This window comes from Macaca mulatta, chromosome 13 (assembly GCF_049350105.2).
Source record: "Macaca mulatta isolate MMU2019108-1 chromosome 13, T2T-MMU8v2.0, whole genome shotgun sequence".
NCBI lineage: Eukaryota > Metazoa > Chordata > Mammalia > Primates > Cercopithecidae > Macaca > Macaca mulatta.
In genome coordinates, this window is record NC_133418.1 from 70157891 (window position 1) to 70184211 (window position 26321).

The following is a 26321-nucleotide window of genomic DNA, read 5'->3' on the forward strand; positions in this document are numbered from 1 at the left end:
TTGTTAAAAGCTCTTAAAATACCACATGATTTGTCTGGAAAATCTAAAGAACAAAATTTGTTTACCAGCCATGCTGTCTGTTTCTTTAAGGGCCTATTTGCAAAGCCTAATAGAAAAATCTGGATTTAAAAAAGAGAAATAAACTGGGTGCAGTGGCTCATAACTGTACTCCCAGCACTTTGGGAGGCGAGGTGGAGGACTGCCTGAGCCTAGAAGTTCAAGACCAGCCTGGGCAACATGGCGAGACCGCGTCTCTACAAAAAAAAAAAAAAAGAAAAGTTAGCTGGGTACAGCGGCATGCATCTGTGGTCCCAGCTACACCAAGAGGCTGAGGCAGAAGGACTGCTTGAGCCCAGGAGGTTGAGACTGCAGTGAACTGTGTTTGCACCACTGCACTCCAGCCTGGGTAACAGGCTTGTCTCCTTGTTTCCAAAAAAAAAAAAAAAAACAAAAGAGAAGAAGTAAATTACTTAAAAATGATTATTTGAACCACAGAATTTAAATGTTCATGGTTATAAAGCATTTAAGATATGATATTCAAAAGTTTACTTTAAATGGCAGCACTTTGGGAACATATTTACTCCAAGAAGTTATTCTCACATAAGATGACCAAGAATTTCTGATCAGTCCTTCATCAAGAATGTCAACATCACAATAGCTCAAATCCTATTAGCTAGCTGGCAATGAAATTTTTTTCTACCTAAGTGTAGAATGATTGAAAGAGAAAATATTTAAAGTCCTATATAATAATGTGGGTGAATGTCAACCCTTGAATATGGTTTTGGAGACTTTTCACAATCTATTACTATGTGAAAAAGAAGGCAAATCCTCACAGTGACAGGCTATGATGCCAGGGGAATTTCCTGTCAGTCAGGTTTAATAACAGTTTTCCTGGACCCAAAAATTTACAAAGTCTAACCTTGACCTTAATAAGGTCCCTTAGCGTTTCTTGACCGAATTATTGCCACAACTTCCTGACTGGTTTCCCTGCTCTGAATTTTGCCCAAGTGAAATCCATCCTCTTCCATGCTGGAGCTTAAATGAGCTTTGAAGAACACACAAGCTTCACTAAAATGTTTCACCACCCTCCCCACTTGTCTTTTGGGTAAAACCTCCTTTCTTTTTTTTTTTTTTTTTTTTTTTTTTTGAGACAGAGTCTCGCTCTGCCGCCCAGGCTGGAGTGCAGTGGCGTGATCTTGGCTCACTGCAAGCTCCGCCTCCCGGGTTCACGCCATTCTCCTGCCTCAGCCTCCCGAGTAGCTGGGACTACAGGCGCCCGCCACCTCGCCCGGCTAGTTTTTTTGTATTTTTTAGTAGAGACGGGGTTTCACTGTGTCAGCCAGGATGGTCTCGATCTCCTGACCTCGTGATCCGCCCGTCTCGGCCTCCCAAAGTGCTGGGATTACAGGCTTGAGCCACCGCGCCCGGCCAAAACCTCCTTTCAAGTCATGCAAGAGTTTTTGCCTGGCCTCAGCTCCCTTCACTCCTCAACACAGCCCTCTTTACTTCAGCCACAGCAGAACAGGTCCTCAAAACACACTGTTTTTTCTCTCTCTAGCTTTCTGCATGCTGTTCCCCTACGTGGGACTCTCCCACACCTTAATCTTTCCAGCTAACACTAATCATTCTTCAAGAGTCACCTCCAGCCTCATTCTTCTTCACTAAGCCATCCCCATCCCTCCCATCTGGCATCTACCTGAATAAGATGCCTATTGACCAGACTGAAGCCCAAGCCCATCTTTGCTACTAAGGTGGTTATCCAACTTAATGCAATAAAGCACATCCACTACTGAGGGGAAATTCAGGAACAGGAGATTAATAACATAGCCAAATATTTCAAAGTGCTTATTCCCAATCAGAAATTTCTGGAGAATCGCATCACCATTTACAAGATTGTTCAAATTTCCTATTAGGTATTTTCCTATTTTGTTTTGCTCAATTTTGTTTCTATTTTGTTTCCTATTTTGTCCAAATTTCCTATTAAAATTTTCCTATTTTAATTCAGGACCCCACCTGAATTAAAGTGCCACCACAGGGGATCCCTTGAATACTTTCTGAATTTAGAAATCTGTTTATAAAATCTTCATAAACAGGCCAGGTGCTGTGGCTCTTGCCTGTACTCCCAGCACTTTGGGAGGTTGAAGCGAGTCAATCACCTGAGGTCAGGAGTTTGAGACCAGCCTGGCCAACACGGTGAAAACCTGTCTCTACTAAATATACAAAAGTTAGCCGGGCATGGTGGCACGCAGCTGTAATCCCAGATACTCAGTAGGCTGAAAGAGGAGAATCACTTGAACCTCGGAGGCGGAGGCTGCAGTGAGCTGAGACTGCACTCCAGCCTGTGTGACAAGTGAAACTCTGTCTCAAAAAAAAAAAAAACAAAAAACTTCATAAACTTGTTTTCCATTCCCTGTCATCACTCCAGCAAAACTGAACAGATTTTTGGGGTGTTCTGTGAGACCAGCAAGAACAGTTAATTCTGAGGTTCTCTCATGTTCTTATGGAAACACAACTAGAATTATAAATATTTTAGGCTCATAGGACTTCTCGTTGATCCAGAAAAATCCAACTGATAAAAACCACAGTAGGAAGATTATATCAAAGTAAAGGACATCTTCTATAAATAACCTACATTCTCAGGAGTGTTTTCCAAAACATTCCCAATTAGAGATTGCTAAATGCATGCACGCTCTTCATAAAAGCTCTTAATCGTCTGAAACTGTCATCAGCTCTCAAATCAGAATCATGATTTTTTTTTTTTTTTTTTTACAGGGTACCCTGTCACCCAGGCTGGAGTGCAGTAGCACAATCTTGGCTCACTGCAACCTTCACCTCCCAGGTTCAAGTGATTCTTATGCCTCAGCCTTCCAAGAACAGAGAGTACAGATGCACACCACCACGCCTGGCTAATTTTTGTATTTTTAGTAGACACGGGGTTTCACCATGTTGTCCAGGATGGTCTCAAACTCCTGGCCTTAAGTGATCCACCCACTTTGGCCTCCCAAAGTGCTGGGATTACAGGTGTGAGCCACTGCACCCAGCTTAGAATTATGATTGTAAAAATCAGCAGCAACTTGCATCTGCATATTGCCATGTATTTTTCAAAGTGCTTTCAGTTATATCATTTTCTTTCCTTTTTTTCTTTTTTTTTTTTCCTTTGGAGACAGGGTCTCACTCTGTTGCCCAGGTTGGAGCACAGTGGCATAATCATGGCTCACTATAGCCTCAACTTCCTGGGCTCAAGTGATCTTCCTGCCTCTACCTCCTGAGTAGCTGGGACTGTAGGCACATGCCACCATGCCTGGCTTTTCTTTTTTTTTTTTTTTTTTAATAGAGATCAGGTTCTGCCTAGGCTAGTCTTGAACTCCTGAGCTCAAGTGATCCTCCCACCTCAGCCTCCCCAAGTGCTGGGATTACAGGCATGAGCCACCATGTCTGGCCAACTACGGCATTTTATTTGGTCCCATTTTTGTCAGCCATTTCTCAATGTCAAATCCCAGCATTAAAAGTTATTTTTCTTAATTTTCTATTTGTAGAAAATTAAATTGTTATTTTAACCTCTAATAATAACTGTACTCTTAATTTTTGCCATCGGACTTATTGTATATAAGCAAGTTTGTTCAGATTAGTCTCTTTACAAAGCGAGCTTTTGTAAGATTAATAACTTCATTAAAATTGAAAGTAGGAAAATAATTCACAGAAGAGCGTGAAAAATTCTGTTATTTTTTTTCCCTATACAAAATGTACCATCTGGAGTTATTCTGAAGCCAAAAATACATCAGGAGATAGGACTTTTTTTATGGTGAAGGGAGGAGGGGAAACTAAATCACAAAGAAGCCACCAGGATGAGATAATGCACAACACTGAAATCTGAGAAAAAGGGTCCCAGAGATCATTCTCAAAGCTTACACTAAGCCTATGTGACCACACAGGACCTGTGACACACCACCTTTTATAATGAAGCAGAAATAGCACTCACCGAATGAAACTAGAGCGGAATTCAACATGCTGCCAAAAATAAAAAATAAAAAGAAGAGGATTTTAGGAAGAAGACTACAGTATGAGTCAGACATCACGGCAATCCAAAGTGAAAACAGAGAGCCACTGACTCTCAGGGGTGTAAGGGACCTTAGAAAGGTCCTTGCTCTCATCTTACCACTGGCTGCCTTTAACTGCAAGGAAATCACTTTCCCTCTCTAGTCCTCAGTTTCCTCATTTGAAAACTGAGGCATGAGGGTAAGGCCAGTGGGTCTCAAACTTGCATGCTCACCAAAATCACCTAGGAATTTCAAAAGACAGACTCCTGGACCCGGTGCCTAGAAATTCTTATTCAAAAAGGATATGATGGGCCGGGCGCAGTGGCTCACGCCTGTAATCCCAGCACTTTGGGAGGCCAAGGCGGGCAGATCATGAGGTCAGGAAATTGAGATCATACTACCTAACACGGTGAAACCCTGTCTCTACTAAAAATACAAAAAATGAGCCGGGCGTGGTGACGGGTGCCTATAGTCCCAGATACTCGAGACGCTGAGGCAGGAAAATGGTGTGAACCCGGGAGGTGGAGCTTGCAGTGAGCTGAGATTGCACCACTGCATCCCGGCCTGGGTGACAGAGTGAGACTCCGTCTCAAAAAAAAAAAAGACACAGGAGGAGACCATCAAGTGAATTAATATCATGATATTAAAAGTCAATTTAAGAATGTGAAATTCTGACCAACTTTTGACTTTGAGTATTTCATAAAAGATACTGTGAAATCCTAATGATACGTGACTTCACTGATTCATTTATTCATTTATTGTAACACTAGAAAAGCAATGGTGCTCTAGTCTAGTGGGTAGACTGACAATAATTATTAATGAAGAAATGTGACATTAGATACTTAATACTGTGAAGGAAAAGTATGCAGCTTTGTGAACAAATGTCAGAGGAATTGGATCTAGGCTGAAAATCAGGGAAGGCTTCTCGGAGAAAATGATGTTGGTATTTCTTAAGCTGTACAAATATGCAAAATAGATCTACGTTTATTGAATCATTACTCTGCAACTCACTGTACAGTAGTATGTCATGCATACAGTAAATGCAAACAAGTACACATCAAAGGTGTGTAGTAATTAGTCCTGAGAATAATGTTTTCCATTAATATAATATTGCTTAAATAATTTCATTATGTGAAAACTTTTTCTGATGATAGAGACCTAATTAAATGTTGGAAACCAAGTAATCTATGTAATTTCAAAGGAAAACATTGTGCTGATTTTTGAAAAAGTTAAAAAACAGCAAAAAAAAAAAAAAAAAAAAAAAAAAAAAAAAAAGAAATCCTAATGAGGAAATCAGAAAAAGCTATAGAAAAATGGACAAATTTTATACATGAACAATATAAATTGTGTATGCTATATTACCTAATACCAAAGTAAACCAGATTCACAACGGACGGTTATAAGAACTAGCTCATATAGAAACAAGATGACATTATTATATTGCTAGCCGCAAAAATTGGTCCTCAGCACCATTTGATAAATGATCTCAAGTAAATGACTCATAGCAAAAGTACCGACACTTATGTTTGCTTGTTACAAAGCAAAAGCAGTTTTTTCAATATAATCATCAGAAGACCCCAGCAGGGCTCTTGCCACCACACCCGGCCTCCTCCTGTGTCTTCAAAATCAACATCAAAATCTAAATTATCATCCCTTTCTTCATTTCTTCTGCAGCTTCTTCTATGGTTGGAACTTAGATTGTTTTCAATATTTTGCTTTTTTCTGGTTCCTTGTTGAACGGAATAACAATCTCTTCTTTCCACATTTTGTGCAAACTTCAAGTTCACAGGCGCATGGTCTACATATTGTGTAGTAAGAATCCTTCACTGTCTTTTATAAACATTTAACACATTTTTTAGGTTTTGATAATGGTTCATATATTTTTTGTATTTTACACAACACTCAAGAACTTCTTTATAGCGCTGACATACTCCATCAGGAAATTTTGCATTAATTTCCTTGGTCTGAACACTCTTATCGAACTTGTCATTTTTGAAGCTAAACGTATTCTGGTGCTTGAGGCCTGGAATGAGCCACGCTGCACCTTTCTGGGAGCTCGTCACTGAAACCACAACGACCCCACGCCGGGTGCAGGCAAAAGGATGAAGGGAAAATCAATGAACTACTTCCAGGAGTTAACACTTCTCTACTTGTCCTTTAAAATTCTCTCCTATAAAAGGCCTCAAACATCCATAAAATTTAAAAGAACAGTGGTACCCTGAAAAGTTACCAGGATGGCAATTACAGAAGACACTTGTCATCACCACTGGCTTTCCTATTATTCCTCTTAGCATTCTTTTTGGTCTTTTCAGCTTCCCATATTCCTGTTCTTAGGCGAAGTTAACATTTCCTACCTTGCTCTCTCAGCTTGAGGAAAGAGAATATAGAAAATGGCAAAATAAAAGTGTGAAACATAATTAAAAATAGCAGACGAGTATTAACAAAAAGTCTAAAATTTACTCACAATGGGAAAGGAAGGAAAGCAGGCCTCTTCTGGCAGTCAGAAGCAAGACTGAAGTGAATGAGAGGAAAATAAACACAATTCCTAAGCATATAAAATTCCTAGGAGGGCCCTGATCATTTATTCCTCAGAGAAAGGCAGTTAATACTGTGCAGTTATCACTTGCCAATACACATATTTGGTTTGGTTTTGTTTTTGAGACAGGGTCTCACTCTGTCCCTCAGGCTGGAGTGCAGTGGTGCAATCACAGCTCACGGCAACCTCAGCCTCCTGAGCTCAATTACTCCTCCCACCTCTGCCTCCCAAGGCATAGGCGCACACCACCATGCCCAGTCAATTTTTGTATATTTTGTAGAGACAGAGTTTCACCATGTTCCCCAGGCTGGTCTCGAACCCCTAGGCTCAGGTGATCTGACTGCCTCGGCCTCCCAAAGTGCTGGGATTACAGGCGTGAGCCACCATGCCCAGCCCCAATACAGATATTTGGATACAACCCCATCAAGAACACTAACCTGATCAGCAGAACAAAGCAAGAAGGGAATGAGGTCTGTAACAGGCACTTACACTGCACCCTGGTTTCATAGCAGACAATGACAAAACAGGAGAAACTCTCTGAAATGACTCACAGGCCCTGTGAAGCCACTGGGAGTCATACCCCTAAATCACCTGAGTGCCTTTGATCCATGCATTCTCAGAGCTCTTCCCACCCACTTCCCACACCCAGGAACACTTGGCATTTTCTTTATGGTAGGCACACAGAAAGCAACAGAAATCTGCTCCTGGGGAGGTGCTAATGTCCAGCGAAATGCAGGAGACAGGAAGGCACAGCAAAGAGCCTGGATGGTACAGACCGGACTGCTGGCTTCCAGACAGCCTCTCCACGTGAGGGTTTCTCACGCCTGCAGGAGGAACAATCTCCAAAAAGGTCCTGCTGAGGGAAGCAACGGGTAGAAAATCCACATCCTTTGGTATACTTCATGTTTCCTCTAACCCCTCGCTTTTCCGTGACCCTACCTTCCTGGGATCTTATGTGCTATGTCTGAACAAACATGGGACATAATTGATTCCATTCTCAACCCTGTGGTGCCCAGTGCTCCATGAACATGGGGGCCCACGATGGGAGTTTATTTCACGGGAAATATGTGCTAGCACTGTCCTTGTTTCCCACACACTAGAGATGAGCAAGCAGAGGCAAACTATTGAGGCAGGTCTTTCTCCAGCAGGAGAGATAAAACCTCCTCTCACCTAGTTTAACCCCAATACTCAGGCTTCGGTTCCCTTCCAGGGCATTCCTCGGCTCTGAAGGAATAAAGCTGCATTCTCTCTTCCCTGGCCTGGCCTCCTCAGGGTCACATTTGCCTGCCCTGAGTCCTCACCACACCCCTTCAGACCAGCCTGCTTTAAACGGGGCCTTTCTGTAAAATGAGACACATAATCCATCGCACCAACTGCTGTGGGGCTTCTGGTGCCAAAAGACCATTGAGAAAAAGGCTGCTTAAAAAAGTATGGAGTAACTCAGTACTGCCAAGTCCTGTGGGATTAGCTCTATTCCAAGCCTGCTCTTCCTGTGTCGGGCTTCTTAAATGTTCGTGCTCCTCCCATGTTTTGTTGACATCCTAGATCTAGGCCACCCAATGAAACTGTCTGCTGTGGTGGAAATGTTCTATATCTGTACTATCCAATGGAGCAGCCATGAGCCATGTGTGGCTACTGGGCATTCGAAATGTGGCTAGTGTGACCGAGGAAATGAAGTTTCAGTTTATTTCATCTAAATTCATGTAAACATAAGTAACTTCCTGGTGCTCATGGCTCCCTACTGGACAGCACAGGCTAGTGACATAATTTTGAGGGGAGGCCAGAGGATAACATGCATGCTTGGCCAATCACCTGAGGACCCCTTGCAAGTCCTGGTGCCCATTTTGTACCCCAGACAATTCAATCAGATTCTCTGGAAGTGGGGCCCAGACATCTGCTTTTTTTTTTCTAATTGTTTCTAATTTTTTCTTTTTTTTTTTTTTCTGCTGTAGAGATGAGGTCTTGCTATGTTGCCCAAGCTGGTCTTGAACTTCTGGACTCAAGTGATCCTCCTTCCTCAGCCTTCCAAAGCACTGGGATTTCAGGCATGAGCCACCATGCCCGGCTGACACCTGCATTTTTAAAATCTCTTCAGGGGATGCCAATGTGCTGCCAAGATTGAGGATCAGTGCTCCAAAATGTGAAAATGTCTACCATTAATAGTCAATCCCCATCCAACCAGACACTTCAAAAACCAAAATCTAAGCCATGTAAATAATGAGGCCAAATATTCCCCCCATCATGCAATCCTGTGGCACTACGCCAAACCTCAGGCTCATCAAGAACAAAACCACGTCCAACAAATAGGCTGCTTTATAAAGGAAGCCATGCAGAGGAAAAGAGCTCAGAAAAGAAGGTAAAAGGAGGAAGGAAAGAGGTTTTTCAAATAACTGTCAGTATATAAAGCCTGGCTAGCATCAATCTTTATATACAAATAATTCATTTTCTGGAAAGTCACCAGTTAACAATAAAATACACCTCCAAATCTAGTACTCTGAACAAACAGCTTTAATTGGATTCCTTCCCTTGGCTAACCCATCCACACACTATCTGTGCCTAACAGTAAGCTCTCACCACTATGCATTTTTCTTCAAAAGATTATCTGAAACCTGTGCTTTTTCATTGGGGATATTAAACTCTTTAAATGGCAGCAATTAAAAAGCCAGTATTGGTCCAAAATCCATTTGCTCTGGCTCACTTTTGTCCAGCAGGCACGAATCTCAACCTTTACTTGCCATTACTAATTTCACCAAGTGTATCATTAACCTGGTGAAGCTTTTCCTCGGGGACTTGATTTAACAGAGGCATCATACCCAGAGTTTGGAAAAAAAAAAAAAATTCAGGTTTCTGTAGCCTCTAATCTTCCAATAAGCATTTCCCAAAGGCATGCCATGCCCTTCAGGGTTGACTGCTGACAGAGTTCCAAAGCTGGGGCAAAAAGCTCACCAGCGTTTTCTGGGCAGCACTGCTGAAAATCAAAAGCAGCAAGAGAGATTCTAATGGGAAGAGTATATGAAGGTTACTTTTTTTTTTCCCAAACCTGTTCTTCATTTCTAGGATTTTATTATCATCATCATCATCATTATTATTTAGAGATGTGGATTTTGTTTGTTGCCCAGGCTGGCCTCAAACTCCTGGGCTCAAGTGATCCTCCCACCTCAGCTTCCCAAGTAGCTAAGACCACAGGTGCTCACCATGGCACCCGGTTGAATGTCACTCTTAATGACAATAAAAGTAGCTCCCTCTACATTGACAAGTGAAACACAAATGACCTAAAAGTAACTCTCTCCCCAAATTATTTAATATTACTAAAGTAATTCAATTACAAAACTGAGAACTCCTAGAGTTGGCCAGGGCTTCAATAACTCACCTTAACTAACGGACTCCCCTCCAAGGAGAAAGAGCTGGCTTAAGTTCATCCACATTCACAGCCAAGAAGTTCTCAAAGAACAAATATAATCCCTGCTGCTGTGGCAAACCAGACTGAATTCTTTTTCATCTTGGCCTTTGTGGGAACCAGCCGCAGCAACTCAGTAATGACTTCTCAACCATCCATTCCAATGGAGGGTAGACAAGAGGGATTTTTAAAAAATTAACACAATACTTATGAAAGGATCTGGACTACACGTTTCATATACATATGAATGTGAGTTATGCTGAATAGAATAAAATTTTTTTCTGGATTACAAAACTAGGATTGCCAGATAAATACTGGACATCAAGTTAAAGCTGAATTTCACATAAACAATGAATTTTTAGGATAAGTATGCCTCAAATACTGCATAAGACATACTTACACTAAAAATGATGTACTGTTCATCTGAAATTAAAGTTTAACCAGGCATTCTGGCTTCTTTTTTGTTTGATTTTGTTTTTCCTAAATCTGGCAACCCTGCATATCACTATACTGGGAAAAATCCAACTTTTTTTTTTTTTTTTGAGACGGAGTCTCGCTCTGTCACCCAGGCTGGAGTGCAGTGGCCGGATCTCAGCTCGCTGCAAGCTCCGCCTCCCGGGTTTACAGCATTCTCCTGCCTCAGCCTCCTGAGTAGCTGGGACGCCATTCTCCTGCCTCAGCCTCCCGAGTAGCTGGGACTACAGGCACCCGCCACCTCGCCTGGCTAGTTTTTTGTATTTTTTAGTAGAGACGGGGTTTCACTGGGTTAGCCAGGATGGTCTCGATCTCCTGACCTTGTGATCTGCCCGTCTCAGCCTCCCAAAGTGCTGAGCCACTGCGCCCGGCCAAAATCCAACTTTTAAAAGAGGCAGAAGAGGTCGAGCTTTGCCACTCCCCACCCACTCAACCTCCCAACCATTCCAATATCTCAGCGCCAGCTGTTCAAAAGGTGCTCTCCAGTGTAGATGTTAATTAGACACAACCTGATAAATGAGTGCCCCAATACCCAGCTGCCATCTCTGGGCCATAGGTGCTAACTATATAATTAAGTGGCAGATATACAGGTAGCTGAAAAAGTAGAAGTCAATTTTACTTTCTGAGCCTTTATCTGAGTAAAGGGCTCAGATAAAGCAGGCAATGAAGTTTGAGCAGGTGCCATAAAAGGAAGAAGCCATTAGTAAATACTAATGTTATTAAAAGCAAAGTTTGCTTGGAAGGCTGAAGCAGGAAGATCACTTGAGCATAGGAGTTAGAGGCCAGCCTGGGCTACACAGTGAGACTTTGCCTCTTGGGAAAAGAAAAAAAAAAAAAAAGCAAAATTTGCTTGGGAGAAATAACACAAAGACAACAGAAAGCAAACTGAATACTTACAGAAAGCAAACTGAATACTTAAGTGGTTATTACATGAATTAAGTATCCTAAATAATTTTTTTAAATAGCTACATCTATTGAACAGGTATGTGCCAAAAAACATTGCAAAACTTTACATGTTTTATTGCATTTAATCTTAACACCCCATTAAGTGAGTAAGCATTCTCATAAGAGAGTGAAATCTCTTCCCCCAGGAAGACCTGCCACAGACAAGGGCCGTGGGACCAGGATCGGCAGCTCTGCGGCGATCAGTGCAGGTTCCCATGTTTGTCATATCCCTGGATATATTAAGCCTGATTCCTGTCAGCCCCAGACCATATGAAAAAATGTATTTTAATGTTTGTTTTTCTGAAGGATCATGAATGCTTTTTTCACAACAATACTAATATCAACACAAAGGATAAGACTGGGAACTGTGGCTCTGAAGAAGGTTTTCTCTGCCTCAAATCCTCACAAGTCACCTTTAAAAAGCAAAGTCTACCACCAGTCTTTTTTCTTTGAGATGGACTCTTACTCTGTTGCCCAGGCTGGAGTGCAGTGGCATGATCTCAGCTCACTGCAACCTCCTCCTCCCGAGTTCAAGTGATTCTCCTGCCTCAGCCTCCCGAGTAGCTGGGATTACAGTCACCCACCACCATGCCGGCTAATTTTTGTATTTTTAGTAGAGACGGGGTTTCACCATATTGGCCAGGCTGGTCTTGAACTCCTGACCTCATGATCTGCCTGCCTCAGCCTCCCAAAGTGCTGGGATTACAGGCATGAGCCACCGCACCCAGTCTACCAGTCACTGTAGTTGTAATGGCAACAGGAAAAGGGTAGGATGGGGCTGTGAGGTAACTGACAGCTTTAAAAGTGTTTCCTGTCACGAAACAGCAATTGTCCTTCACACTTGTTTACTCACAAAGGAAAAAAGCAAACAAAACAGAAAATGAAAAAAGAATTCTTGGCCTGGATTTCACATGATTTCTAATAGAAAGCAAATACATTATTTAAAAGAAAAAAAAAAAGGTAATGCCACAAATCCGAAAGTCTGGGGAGTTAAGAGAGTTTAGTCGCCATAAAGTTTTAGCCATGTACAGTTACAAAACGGGGGTTGGGGGGGGCTCCTTCTTACCTAAAGTTTATTACATGAAGTTTACAGACACATTTAAGTGAAAACTTCCATACTAAGATTTGTTACATACGCAGGCATAAAATCTCTGGCAAAGAATGTTGTGTTTAAATCCAAAGTCTTCTGGTGGAGAAATACTTAATACCTCTTGACAAAAGTTATCTCTGTTTCTTATCAGAGCCCTCATTTCAGTAGTATCTCATTTCAAAACTTCTAGAAAACTTGTTATAGAAAGTCAAACAGAACCAAGGAAAACACTGAAGCCAATAAAAAAAAAAAACCTCTGTGTGTTTGGACCATCTGTCCAAACCAATTTAATTTTTTTATAACCACTAAGATATGTGGTCAAGGTTTATTTACCTTTCTTTTTTCAATGGTAAGTTTAGAACACAAAGGCAACTAAATGAAGAAAAAGTCCTACGGATTCAACATAGGCATATAACCAGTAATAACTAATTTTTAAAAACTGCCTGCAATTTAATTTGTAATAGTAGAAATCTCTCTTCAAATACTCAACTCTTTTAACAAACAATAAAGTCAAAGATTCTTCCCAATGCAAGTATTAATTAAAATGCAATTCCAAATACTTGCTTTGTATGAGAACAAATTAGACAAATTAGGGTATCCCAAAGCATATTCTACGAAACCCTGCATCCAAGAGAGGCTATGAAAAGTAAGAAAATAATTCAAAGGTCAGGTAAGTTCGGGAAACGTCGTATTTTACTCTCTACCTCTAGAATGCCTGTTAGGATATAACAGCTCTGAGACGACCTTCCCTAAAGAGGCCTAGTACATGTTACTAAGCCCAGCATTCTCCAGATTTACTTGATGAGGAAATGCCCTTTATAAACGGCACATTAACATACTGCAAAACTGGTGCTTCAAAGAAGCTGATGGGAAATGCTGGATTAGACAACATTACCTACACTGTTATCTATATTTAGTTAGAAACTTTTAATAATCACACACACCCAGTCTCTTCTTCTGTGGCTACATGGGAGGATTACTCTTGCCTGCTACCCTAGGATTTGGGTGGGGCATTTGATTATTCTGATCAATGGCCCGTGTCTAGCCCATCAGCCCAGAGTCCTTGATTGAGGATGGCAGCGCCCCCTGCCACCATGTGACGGACAAGTAACATGAGTGGAAAATACGCATCTGTGAGTTTCAGCCACTGAGATTCTGGAGATCTCTGTTACTGCAGCACCAGCCTAACCTGCCTGATAAACTATGGAAGGGAATTTTTCTTTTTTTTTTTTTTTTTTTTTTTTTGAGACGGAGTCTCGCTCTGCCGCCCAGGCTGGAGTGCAGTGGCCGGATCTCAGCTCACTGCAAGCTCCGCCTCCCGGGTTCACGCCATTCTCCTGCCTCAGCCTCCGGAGTAGCTGGGACTACAGGCGCCCGCCACCGCGCCTGGCTAGTTTTTTGTATTTTTTAGTAGAGACGGGGTTTCACCGTGTTAGCCAGGATGGTCTCGATCTCCTGACCTTGTGATCCGCCCATCTCGGCCTCCCAAAGTGCTGGGATTACAGGCTTGAGCCACCGTGCCCGGCCGGGAATTTTTCTTAAATAAACCTACATATAGTGACCAGAAGTGACAAAATAAATATACAGAGAAATGTGGAATAAGCATACAACAAGAATGAATCCTTAAGAAGGTCACTTTGGTCTAAAGTATCTCATTTCAAGCACTAAAGGGCAGTGAGTTAAAACTAAACACCCTGGTATGGACTAATTTGAAGTCATCAAGTTTTGTTTGTTTGTAGTTTGTGGAGGTGAGGCCTTTGACACAAGAAAATTAAAACTCTATTACATAATTTGTTTAAATTCATACTGTTAATAACAGTCATGTGACTTACTGATGGCTGTATTCTTTTCACTACACAATCAGTCTGAATTAGTAGAAAACACTAAATGATGAACTTAAAAAATAGTTTCGAGTTTCATTACTCCAAGGCACTCTGTAAGAATGCCTTTCTGTGGCTCAAACTCACAGAAGCATGTTTCTCACTCATGTTACATGTCTATCATATGGTAGCAGGAGGCTCTGCCACTACAGGCTGGACACAGGCCATTCCTCAGAACTAGTCAGACACACCACCGAAATGCAAGGGGAGCAGGCAAAAGTAATTCTCCCATGTGACCACAAAGAGAAGGGACTGCATATCTGCCATCATTAAAAGTTTCTAAACATAGATAACAGCGTAGATAATGTGGTCTAATCCAGCATTTCCCATCCGCTTCTATGAGAATGTGAAAGTACTGTAGAATCAAAAGGAGACAAACTGTTGCCAAATGGAAGGCCCTAAGCTTTTAAAGAATAAGCTGTTCTTATAATTGACAAACTAATTGTTTGCAAGGGATACATCCACTTTTCTTTTTCTGAGATGGAGTTTCGCTCTTGTCCCCCAGGCTGGAGCGCAGTGGCACGATCTCAGTTCTGTCTCCCGGGTTCAAGTGATTCTCCTGCCTCGGCCTCCTGAGTAGCTGGGATTACAGGCACGTGCCACCACGCCCGGCTAATTTTTTGTATTTTTAGTATTTTTACAATTTTATATTTTGTATTTTTATAATGTTTTGTGTTTTTGTAGTTTCACCATGTTGGCCAGGTTGGTATCGAACTCCTGACCTGAAGGCAATCTACCCGCCTCGACCTCCCAAAGTGCTGGGATTACAGGCATGAGCCACTGCACCCAGCCTACATCCACTTTTCAAAACAAAGTTTACTTTTTCAAATTACAGAAATAACATATGCTTACTGCAGAACAACAGAAAATACAAAACAGCTCTGAGACAAAAGCAACAATCACAAGGAATCTCATCCATTTTCCCCTCTCCCAAAAACCTTAATATTTGTAGTATTTCCTTATCCATTTTGTATATTTTTCTACACAGTTGTGGTAATTCCATTTATATAATCTTGCGTTCTGCTTTTTCTCCCTATGTTAAAAACCTTCCCATGTTATTAGAAGGTTTTCCATAATAATATTGTTTTTATTAATACAGTAAATAAATAATACATTTTTTCCAGGCACTAGTCTAACTGCTTTACCTATAACTTATTTAATCCAACCAACCCTATATGGTCTGTACTATGATTATCCTGATCTTGCTGATGAGGAAACTGAGACAGAGAAGGGTTAATGACTTGCTCAGGGTCACAAAGTGGGCCCATGATGAAATCAGGATTTAGACCCAGGCACCACAGCTCCACGGTCAGCACTTTTAACCACATACTGTTTTGCCTCCAGAATATATATATAGTCCACCCTGTAACCTACCAATGATGGATATTTAGGTTATCACCGCTTTAAAAAATCATAATAATATTACAATAGATATCTTTATAGGCATCTGAAGCACTATTTTACCTAAGCCTATTCAGATAGCAAAACTTTTACCATCCCAACAAGTTCAATTTATTTTCAGCTAGCCAACAACAGCTGTAGAAACATCTAAAATGGCTAGCATTTCATAAACCAACTCATTACTCCACCTACAAGTGGTATGAACTTCCATGTGGGCCTCACCTGTCCACCCCGCTGCCATCTGCAGCAGACTCTGGTAATGTTTCCATCTGCCTTCACACTGCAGAAGGAGCCAATTAAAACCCTGGGTCTGTCTGACTGTGCGTCCCCCAGCAGATATAAGCAAATTCCATAGATTTTTTAGGTCTGGAATATTTTAAATGCTAAGCTTATTTGTTCCTAGTCCTATAAGCTTGTGCCAGTACAAGGCATAGAGATGAGGAGAGATAACATCCCATATGCATGTGTAAAATTTAGAATGAATGTTTTCCTAATTCAGACAATAACCCAGAAAAGGGACATTTCAGTATTTAACTTTTTGTCTGCTTATCGTATAATGAATGACTGAATTCTCTTGCAAGATTAAAGGAATGCACACTCTAAATTAATAGACAGTTGGAGGTGAAAACTATTCAAAACATATTTTCACATGAGGAGACCAGATAATGGTATGCTAAGTAAAAAGGAAATGGTGGCCTATAGTTCACCTCTCCTTAATTCAATTTACCAGTTCAGTTATCCAAAGATGTGTGTGTGGGTTTATTTTTATTTTTATTTATTTTTTTTGGAGATGGAGTCTTGCTCTGTCACCCAGGCTGGAGTGCGGTGGCGAGATCTCGGCTCACCGCAAGCTCCACCTCCCGGGTTCATGCCATTCTCCTGCCTCAGCCTCCTGAGTAGCTGGGACTACAGGCACCTGCGACCACGCCCGGCTAATATTTTGTATTTTTAGTAGAGATGGGGTTTCACCGTGTTAGTCAGGACGGTCTCGATCTCCTGACCTCGTGATCCACCCGCCTCAGTCTCCCAAAGTGCTGGGATTACAGGCATGAGCCAGTGCACCCGGCCATGTGTGTTTCAAAAAACAAAACAAAACAACAAAAAAACTGGAGATGTCCAATAAAAGGGAAAAGCAAAAACAGAATTTTGATACTTTAGAGGTCATAGGCTCAATAAAGAAAATTTCCAACATGGCAACAATGCCATATAGAATTCATCTGCCATCTAAAAGTGAAAAAATCAATACATCTAAAGAAGCTGCCCACACATGCATTTTCCAAAAGATATTTTTCTATGTTATAAAAGCACAAAATGTGGTTTTTACATATTCTAAAAACATATCCCAAATAACCTCAATTCTACTTACCAAAAAGTATAGTAATTACAAATTATAAATCTCTGTATAAGGCACTTACATAGAACCAGACATAATGTTTCTATACAAGGAGAGGACCTCTAAAATACATGTAAAATACTGAAAGCGACAAAGCAAAATTCAAGACTTATACATATGAAGACAGTGAAATAAAAGAAACAAAGCCATTTTCAGGATATGCTACAGAGCTATGAAATTATCACAATTAGTCTCAATCTAAACGTCTAAACGACTTTAAGTTTTCGGATAATTAACATATCTGCTAATATCATCTTTTAGGAAATCCTTAAGTATACAAACTTGGATTGTATTTAAGCCTCTCAAAATAAAGTTAACTCAATGTTTCCATCTACTATTTAACATATAACTCACTGTTTTCATCTGCTATTTAACATATAAATCCTGGAAGTTCTTAGTTTACTTCCACTCAGTAACCCAAATATTGCATTTTTTAAAATTTCATCTTCAGAGCACCCAAACTAACTGGCTGTTTAGATTAGTCCCACAGGCAGTCCCACCTCCACCCAGGTACCCATGCCCCCCCCCCCCCCAACCTTGATCACATCAGCATGAGGCTCAAGTCTGTACAGGACCCATTCCAAAGACCACTCCCAATCCCCCTTGTTTTTACCACTCTGACTTAAAAAACAAGCCTTTCTATTGAAAAAAATTGAGAGACTACAGTTAGAAAGTAAATTAATTACAAACAAGAACTAAGTACTGCAGACAAACTACCAATGAACTTACTAAGAAGTCTAAAAGTGAATCAGCTAAGACAAGATTCCACAGAAAAGTAACCAATGCCACTGACTCTGCCTCTCTAATGTGTTAGTGTTCAAACAGCAATAATTCCTTTCCAAATGCCTATCAAACATCAATAATTCCTTTCCAAATGCCTATCAAACATATAAAATATAGGACTTTAAAAAAAATCTTCAGGCTGGGCGCAGTGGCTCACGCCTGTAATCCCAGCACTTTGGGAGGCCCAGGCAGGCGGATCACGAGGTCAAGATCGAGACCATCCTGGTTAACACGGTGAAACCCAGTCTCTACTAAAAATACAAAAAATTAGCCGGGCATGATGGTGGGTGCCTATAATCCCAGCTACTCAGCAGGCTGAGGCAGGAGAACGGTGTGAATCCAGGAGGCAGAGCTTGCAGTGAGTCGAGATCCTGCCACCGCACTCCAGCCTGGGCAACAGAGTGAGACTCAGTCTTAAAAAAAAAAATCTTCAGGGCCCAGTTTTTATTCAAACTACAAAGACTATATATTCTGCAGTGAGTTGGGTGAGCAGGGCAGAAGAACTACAAGTGAGTTTCGGATAATGTGCTACTAATTACTCCAGTAAAATCATTCAAGATAAGATGTTATAGAGAATTATCTTCTTCATATGCTCGTAAGATGTTTTAAAACAGCTGAAACAGCAAAAATAAATAAATAAACATCGATAAAAAAGAGCAAAGTATCTCTTGGTAACACATTCAGAGGAGCAATTTTGCTCAGATGAAATGCCACGTTTCAAGATATTTGTTAACCTGCAGCTATTTTAAGGCAGGCCAAGGCTGCATTAGCGCTTGTCACACAGCTTGCTCCCAACCTCTTGGCAATTCTCCAACACATTCCAACATCTGATGCACAGCCTTGCTGGAATCACGTCCCACTTATCTCTAAAGACAACCAAGTAAGATGTTGCCGCATTACACAACCAATCTGCCATTTATCCCCATCAGGTCACTTTGCACAATGCCTGACTGAAAAAAAAATCAGACCACCGTCTGAGTGAATGGAGTTTAATCCAAAAGATACAACTCACACTCAGCCAAAAAACATGTATCAGAAAACTGCTCAAACTGGGGACAAATGTCATGCCTTACTTCCCAAAGAAAGGTTAAGCACTCACCAAGTAAGGAAGGAGAACTGATACCAAGGGAAATGAGCAAGATCAAGGGACACCTTAACTAAAGATGGTAAACCTTAGAACCTTAGTCATGCCACCACTGCCTACATTCTGTTCTTTTGTTTGTTTTCGTAGAAACCAGGTCTCACCATGTTGCCCAAGCTGATCTCAAACTCCTGGACTCAAGCAATCTTTCCACCTTGGCCTCCAAAAGTGCTGGGATTACAGGCATGAGCCACCCCACCCAACCCCTACATTTTGAAGATTATTAATAATGGGTATATTCTAAAGCAGGGGTGTCCAATCTTTTGGCTTCCCTGGGTCACACTGGAAGAGGAAGAACTGTCTTGGGCCACACATAAAATATACTAACAGTAATGATAGCTAATGAGCTATAAATAAATATCACACACAAAAAAACCTCATAACGTTTTAAGAAAGTTTACAAATTTGTGTTGGGCCATAGTCAAAGCCGTCTCAGGCCGCAGGATGGACAAGCTTGTTTTAAAGGATAATCTCAGTATTTAATGAGCCCCATTAACTCTGGGAAAAGAACACTCTGGGGTTTGAGACGGGTTCTCTCTACTCTGCCCAGGCTAGTCTTGAAGCTCTGGGCTCAAGCGATCCTCCCACGCCAGCCTCTCGAGTGGCTGGGATTACAGGCACATGCCACCCCGTTCAGCTGAACAGAACAATTTAACATAGTAATACATCCTCTAAAAGTCAGTGTACTCTCTAATGGTTAATAGTTGGCAAAAACAAAAAAAGCCCTCTTCAGAAACAAAATGAAATGGTTTTTGAAGCCATTCAAACGCTGCTACATTCCATTCTTGCTAAAAAACATATTTAATTAGCACACGTGAGCCTCATGCTCTGCACAGCTGCACAACATTCCAGAGATAGGCCAGCTACCGATACTTTCTTTACATGAAATACCACTGACTTTAAAATTTGAGGAGACTGAGAAGCAGTTCTCAAGTATGACTCACCAAAGATATGTTTATTTCATGTGAACAAAGGTTTCCTTTAACAAGAGTGTAGTCCAGTGGAAATACATACTATAATTAAGAATAAAAAATGCATGTACACATATACCAATAAAATATTTCTTCACAGCCAGAAAAATATATATAAAAAATTCAAATGACAGACAAGAACAGTCTTCCTTTGAAACAAGACGATACATCAGCCTTCTCTCTCATTAAACTTTTACCTTTTATGAATTAAGATTTATAGAACTAGGATGAAACCTATGTCAGAAACACACACTTCAAAGGCAAAATAGGCCTTTCAAAGTAAGAAATCATCCTGATTATCAGGGAAACTCGGGATCTCCTTTAGCAGTGGGTGTTGATTTAAAAACAAGCAAACAGACAAAAACCTACCTTCAAAACAAAGAATGAAACACAGGATGTGTGCTGGTTTCTTTCCTTCCCAAATGGCAGGCAAATCTCTTTGCTCCAGGCTAGAGGCACTTCCCCAACTCCACTCCAGGAGATAAATTGGGTATTTAAGGACAACTGGCAGCACAGACTTGTCAACCTTGCTGTGAGAAGGACCAGGCCTTCTCAGAGAAGTCACCTGACTAGTATCCCTGACCAAAATTCATCTCCCAAAATAGTGACAGGTATTCTCATCTGCTCAGAGGACCGGCTAAGGCCACATTCCAGCCCCCTGCCCTCCCCTAACCTAGGCCAGTGGGACCACTCTGGGCACCGCCTGGTCTTGCTGCCATCCCAAGTGTCCAGACCTAACATTTGCAGCTGCTTCAAGATCAAGCTGAGACTCCTACACCAGGCTTCAGGCAGCTCAGGCACAGCAACCATCAAGCATTTCCCTTGATGGGCTTTAGCCACCTGCACACAGAATGATTCCCATCATGTTGGGAGTTTCAGAAGAATCCCTTATTTGGAGAAAGTCCACCCAGCTCAGCTCAGATTTTTCCCTCTTAACTGTGAAAAGGACCATCACTGACCTTTAGTGTTTAAACCCCAGAAGAAGGCCATTTGTCACTTTTCCTTAGGGCCCATTATCCAAACGAGACTAACAGCAACCCCCCAAGTTTCTAAAGGAAATTGCTGGAAAGGGCTTTTTTTTATCTTCCAATGAAATATTTCTCCCCTCTTCCCACTCCCTCTTTTCCTTCCGCAGATGTGGAAGTCGTTTTGGCACCTTCCTCAGAAAGAAGCCAAATATTAGAGTTAAGGCAACAAAGGCTGGTAAGTCACCTCCATCCATCTGACGTCCTAAAGGCTTAAAGAACTGGCTTGCATAATCAAATATAGATAAAGCTTTCTCTCCTTGAAACAGATCCTAAATCCCAAGATAGAATTTTAAAGAATCCAGCTAATACAAAGACCCCAAGAAAGTTGAGCTCTATTATATGCTTTCATCAGTTACAACCAAACCCAGCCCAGTAAAATTTATTACACTTCAAACCAAGATTATAATAACCACATCCATTCCACTGCGACACATTATAGGATAGCCGTTTCAAAGACTCTCTGAAATCGGAAGACAAAAGTAAAATCAGATGTTGTCCGAAGCACATGGAGACGTCTCTCAGGGGAATTAATGCAACTGTGATGGGAATTCCCTTCAGAACAAAACAGAAAGCATGTTATCTAATGAGAACTTAATTTCTGGTATTTTTCCATTGTAAAAAGACATTATTCAGAAAAGAGAAATAGCTACAATAAACCAATTTTTGAATTCTCTCTTCCTTCGCCATTTTTCTTTAACATCCCACCCCTAAAACAGCTCGGGGCAACAGATAGTGTTCATGCTACAGCTTTAACTATAGACCAGTCATTAGATTTTATGTTTTGCCATGTGACATGCATAAACTGCAAGAGTGCTGAACATCATCATGTGATCATACAGACTGTCAAAACTCTATCTTCATTCTAAGATTTGAGGATTGACCCTTAATACGTATTTGTGAGACGAAGAAAAATGCACAGAAGAAAAAAAGGCTTAAAAGAGAAACACACATGTGTGTGTTAGTCTCGTTGGGATAACGGGCCCTAAGGAAAAGTGACAAATGGCCTTCTTCTGGGGTTTAAACACTAAAGGTCAGTGATGGTCCTTTTCACAGTTAAGAGGGAAAAATCTGAGCTGGGCTGGGTGGACTTTCTCCAAATAAGGGATTCTTCTGAATCCCTTATTTTCTGAATCCCTCTGCTAATATACTGTGTATATTAGCAGACACCCAGGCTGGAGTGCAATGGCGCGGTCTCAGCTCACTGCAACCTCCGCCTCCTGGGTTCAAGCGATTCTCCTGCCTCAGCCTCCCAAGTAGCTGAGACTACAGTCGCCCCAACAACACCTGGCTATTTTTTGTATTTTTAGTAGAGACAGGGTTTCACTATGTTGGCCAGGCTTGTCTCGAACTCCTGACCTCATGATCCGTCCATTTCGGCCTCCCAAAGGGCTGGGATTACAGGCGTGAGCCACCGCACCCAGCCGAGAAACACTAAAATATTAACCGCATGTTTCTGGGGTCATGTAGTATCTAGTGATTTTAATTTTCTTCTTTCTATTCATCTTTAGTTTCCATTTGATCTAAAATGAACATCTATTATTTCGGTAATAAAAAGATATCTTAAAAATACTTTTCTATTTTTGTTATGATGATTTTATGCTAACTTATGCCTTTATGATGGTATATATTCTTCATCAGCTATTCAAAAAAACTATATATACTGTATATATTAGCAGACATTGTCAAAAAAATCAGGGATTCTAAAGTGATAAAAATACAAAGAATATTTTAATTTTTACGACTACTGTAATCACTGTAAAAGCACACCTGGCTGGGCGTGGTGGCTCACACCTGTAATCCCAGCACTTTGGGAGGCTAAGGAGGGCGGATCACCTGAGGTCAGGAGGTTGAGACCAGTCTGGCCAACACGGTGAAATCAGACTCTACTAAAAATACAAAAATTAGCTGGGTACGGTGGTAGGCGCCTGTAATCTCAGCTACTCGGGAGGCTGAGGCAGGAGAATCGCTTGAACCCAGGAGGTGGAGGTTGCAGTGAGCTGAGATCGCGCCACTGCACTCCAGCCTGGGGGACAAGAAAAGACTTTGTCTCCAAAAAAAAAAAAAAAAAAAGGCACTCCTATGCTTATGCTTGCAGGTTTCAAAATGCTGTGGAAAATGTTTAAACATCACAGATCAAAATAAATAAGCATTGTTTTAAGGAAGAATCTAGGTTTTCCTTCCCGTTCAAGTAGATAAGATAAAGAGAAAAAAGCCACCTCCCACCCCCCCGCAAAAAAATGCCCTATCCCTATCCCAGCCCAAGACTTTACAGCTGGTGAAGAACATTCCAGAAAAATGTACAGCCCTTCAACATTTATATTTGGCCTTGAGGCAAACACACTAGAACAAAGTGTATCCCTGAAACAGCCACCCAAGAGTACTACAGAGAAATGAAACTTCATCCAGAGCCAAAGGCAGTGACCATTAGTGGCTGATTCCTCCTGGACAATGTTTCTGTCAGGCGCTCTCGCAGCCCAGTTCCTACAGCTTTTCCCACACTCTGCAGAAGTAATGAACTGCCAAGGCTGTAACAAAAATGAACATTCAAACAAGGAATGAAAAGATCTTTTAAAAATTTCAGTGTTCTTTATATCTTCATTATTAATACTGCTTTTTTGTAAGTTTGGTAGAAAAAAATTGAACAGCAGAAAGTATATTTAGCTGATTAATCATTTGATTAGTTCGTATCCAGCTAAAATGAGGTTTGGTCTGAAGTGTTAGGATATTTTTGATAAAGAGCAAGACTTTATTAATTATTTCCCAAAACTTAGAAAATATGGAGAGAAGAAATATACAGAGATTAAATATTTTGTAATTCCATTACCCAAGATAACCACTGTTAATAGGCTCATGAACTTTCTAAGAATAAACATACTTAATTACACAAATTACACATTGAACATATATACCTCAAAGGAATAAATTCTGTTGTACTTATATATCATTCTAAATTTCATACTAGTTGATCTATTGGGTAAAAATCTATAGTTATGTTCTAATACATATTTTACGGCCTATCTAGTGGCTTCAAATTTGTATATTAAAGATCAAAACTAACAGGGCACTCTCGATTCTAGAGCAGAGATATTTAAATGATTCCAAAAATCGCTCAGCTGTTTACTCTCACAGTTGAGAGTTTCTTAAGATAAGAAAGTATGATTCCCATAAACAAGGGTCAGTTTTAAAGCAATCTTGATAACATCTTATTTTCCTATGTCAAAGCACAATTAATCCTGAAAGCTTACTCAAACAACCACTCAATTAAAGCTGATGGCAGAAAAATTACAAAATTCATGGAAATTCATTAATTTTTGTAAATTACATTTTACAAAGTACCAATACAGTTAGAGACTTTGGACCACAAAACAGAAAGTACTACTCCCTCCCAAACACTTCCTCCACTGGCTAAGGACAACTTGACTCATTCATGGGATTCATTTTCAAAATACTGTCTCTATAAAATTCCCCATTTAAAATGTTTTAAAATAGCTTTGTGCCTCCCTTCGTGGTAGAGATTACTCAATCAAACACACACATCTCTCTCCCATGTGTGAGAGAGAGATATATATGATAAACACAATATGTATGCATCATACATGTTACATATACAAAAACATAACATTGTATAATAATTTCTTTTCATAGAAAAAAGGAAGAATATTAAAATTAGTTCCTCTCAATCTCAGCCTACAGTATTCCCAGATGCTGAGACACCATTCACTGAAAGTAAATCTAAATCTGAAGTGATTTTTATTTTAAAATGTTCACTTGGAATTTTATCTTCATTTCTGACCAATTCCAATGAAACACGATGGTCTAGTGGTTACAAACTAGCACCAGTAGCAGTGTTTAGGTTTCCACAAGTGAGAACAAGCACGTCATGGAATTCCACTGCTCTGCACTCAAGTGTGGAGATTGGAAATACCAAAGAACTCCAGTCCTCTGCACTTTTTAAGCTGCCTAGGTTAGTGTAGAGAATTAATACATTTGAATACACTAATTTATCTCACACCTATACCCTTAAGATGCTAACTTACACATTATATCATTGCTCTTAGAAAACTGCAAAGAAGGACAGATATAACAATCACTGGATTTAAAACTATTTCTTAATAATGATCTACAATTGGACAGATTTACATTTTCTTTCCTTTTTAAAAATTAGAATTTTTAAAGTGTTGATTGCTTTTTTAATTATTAAAAAATGGTGCCTAAGGCTGGGCGCAGTGGCTCACGTTTGTAATTCCAACACTTTGGGAGGCCAAGGCAGGCAGATCACTTGAGCTCAGGAGTTCAAGACCAGCCTGGGCAACACAGTGAAACCCCATCTCTACAAAAAAAATAAAAATTTAAAAATTATCCCTGTGTGGTGGTGCACGCCTGCAACTACTTGGGAGGCTGAGGCGGGATGATCGCTTGAACCCGGGAGGTCGAGGATGCAGGGAGCTGTGTTCGTGTCACTGCACTCCAGCCTGGGCAACAGAATAAGACTCTGTCTCAAAACAAAACAAAACACAACACAACAAAACAAACAAAAATGGTCCTTATGGTCACCTGTATTATTTACTGTATTCTTCTCTACTGTGAAATATTTCAAAACTCAAAAAGAGAAACATTAAGTCATGGGAATTTCCTTTCATACAAGAGAGGAAATCACTCATCAACCTACCATCCAAAGCAAACTATTAACATTTTAATGTATTTCCTTCCAGTCTTTTACTTAATACAATAAAACTAGGATTATACTACACTATACAGTTTTGCATCCAAATATGTCCAGTAACCCCTGTATTATCGGCATCATCCCATCTCAGTAATATTCTTCCAAACCATTATTTTAAGCACTATATTGAATTCCACCCCACAGCTGTGCCATAATTTATCTGATTATGCTCCATTTAAAAAATTTCCCCTTTTCACTATTAATGTTGCCAAGAAAATCCTTGTTTAAAAACTTGTCCTTATTTTTAATTGCTTTTTTAGGTTACCAAGCAACATGTGAGATTTCAGTTCAAGAGGTGTAAGTATTTAAGGCTTCTGTTACGTATATATAACCCAACTGTTTCCCCTAACTTTGTATTAATCAAAATATGCTCTCAACAGGTGATGCAGAGCTCCCATCTCACAGCAGCCCAGAGCATTTTATCTATCCATTAAGTGGAAAAATTAATTGATTATTTTGGTCTGTATTTCATACACTGGTGAGTTTGAACTTACAGTTATCAGCCTCCTTGATTTCTTCTTT

At 40.4% G+C, this 26321-nt stretch overlaps 1 protein-coding gene across 7 annotated transcripts in view; it reads right to left on the bottom strand.

Moving 5' to 3' along the window:
• Nucleotides 1–26321, bottom strand: part of SPTBN1 (spectrin beta, non-erythrocytic 1) — a 213914-nt gene that overhangs the window by 179528 nt on the left and 8065 nt on the right. The window contains exon 1 of one of the 7 annotated variants that reach the window (XM_077958640.1): nucleotides 20418–20521. The gene's annotated coding sequence lies outside the window, so the exon portion shown is untranslated. 7 annotated transcript variants of the gene reach the window in all.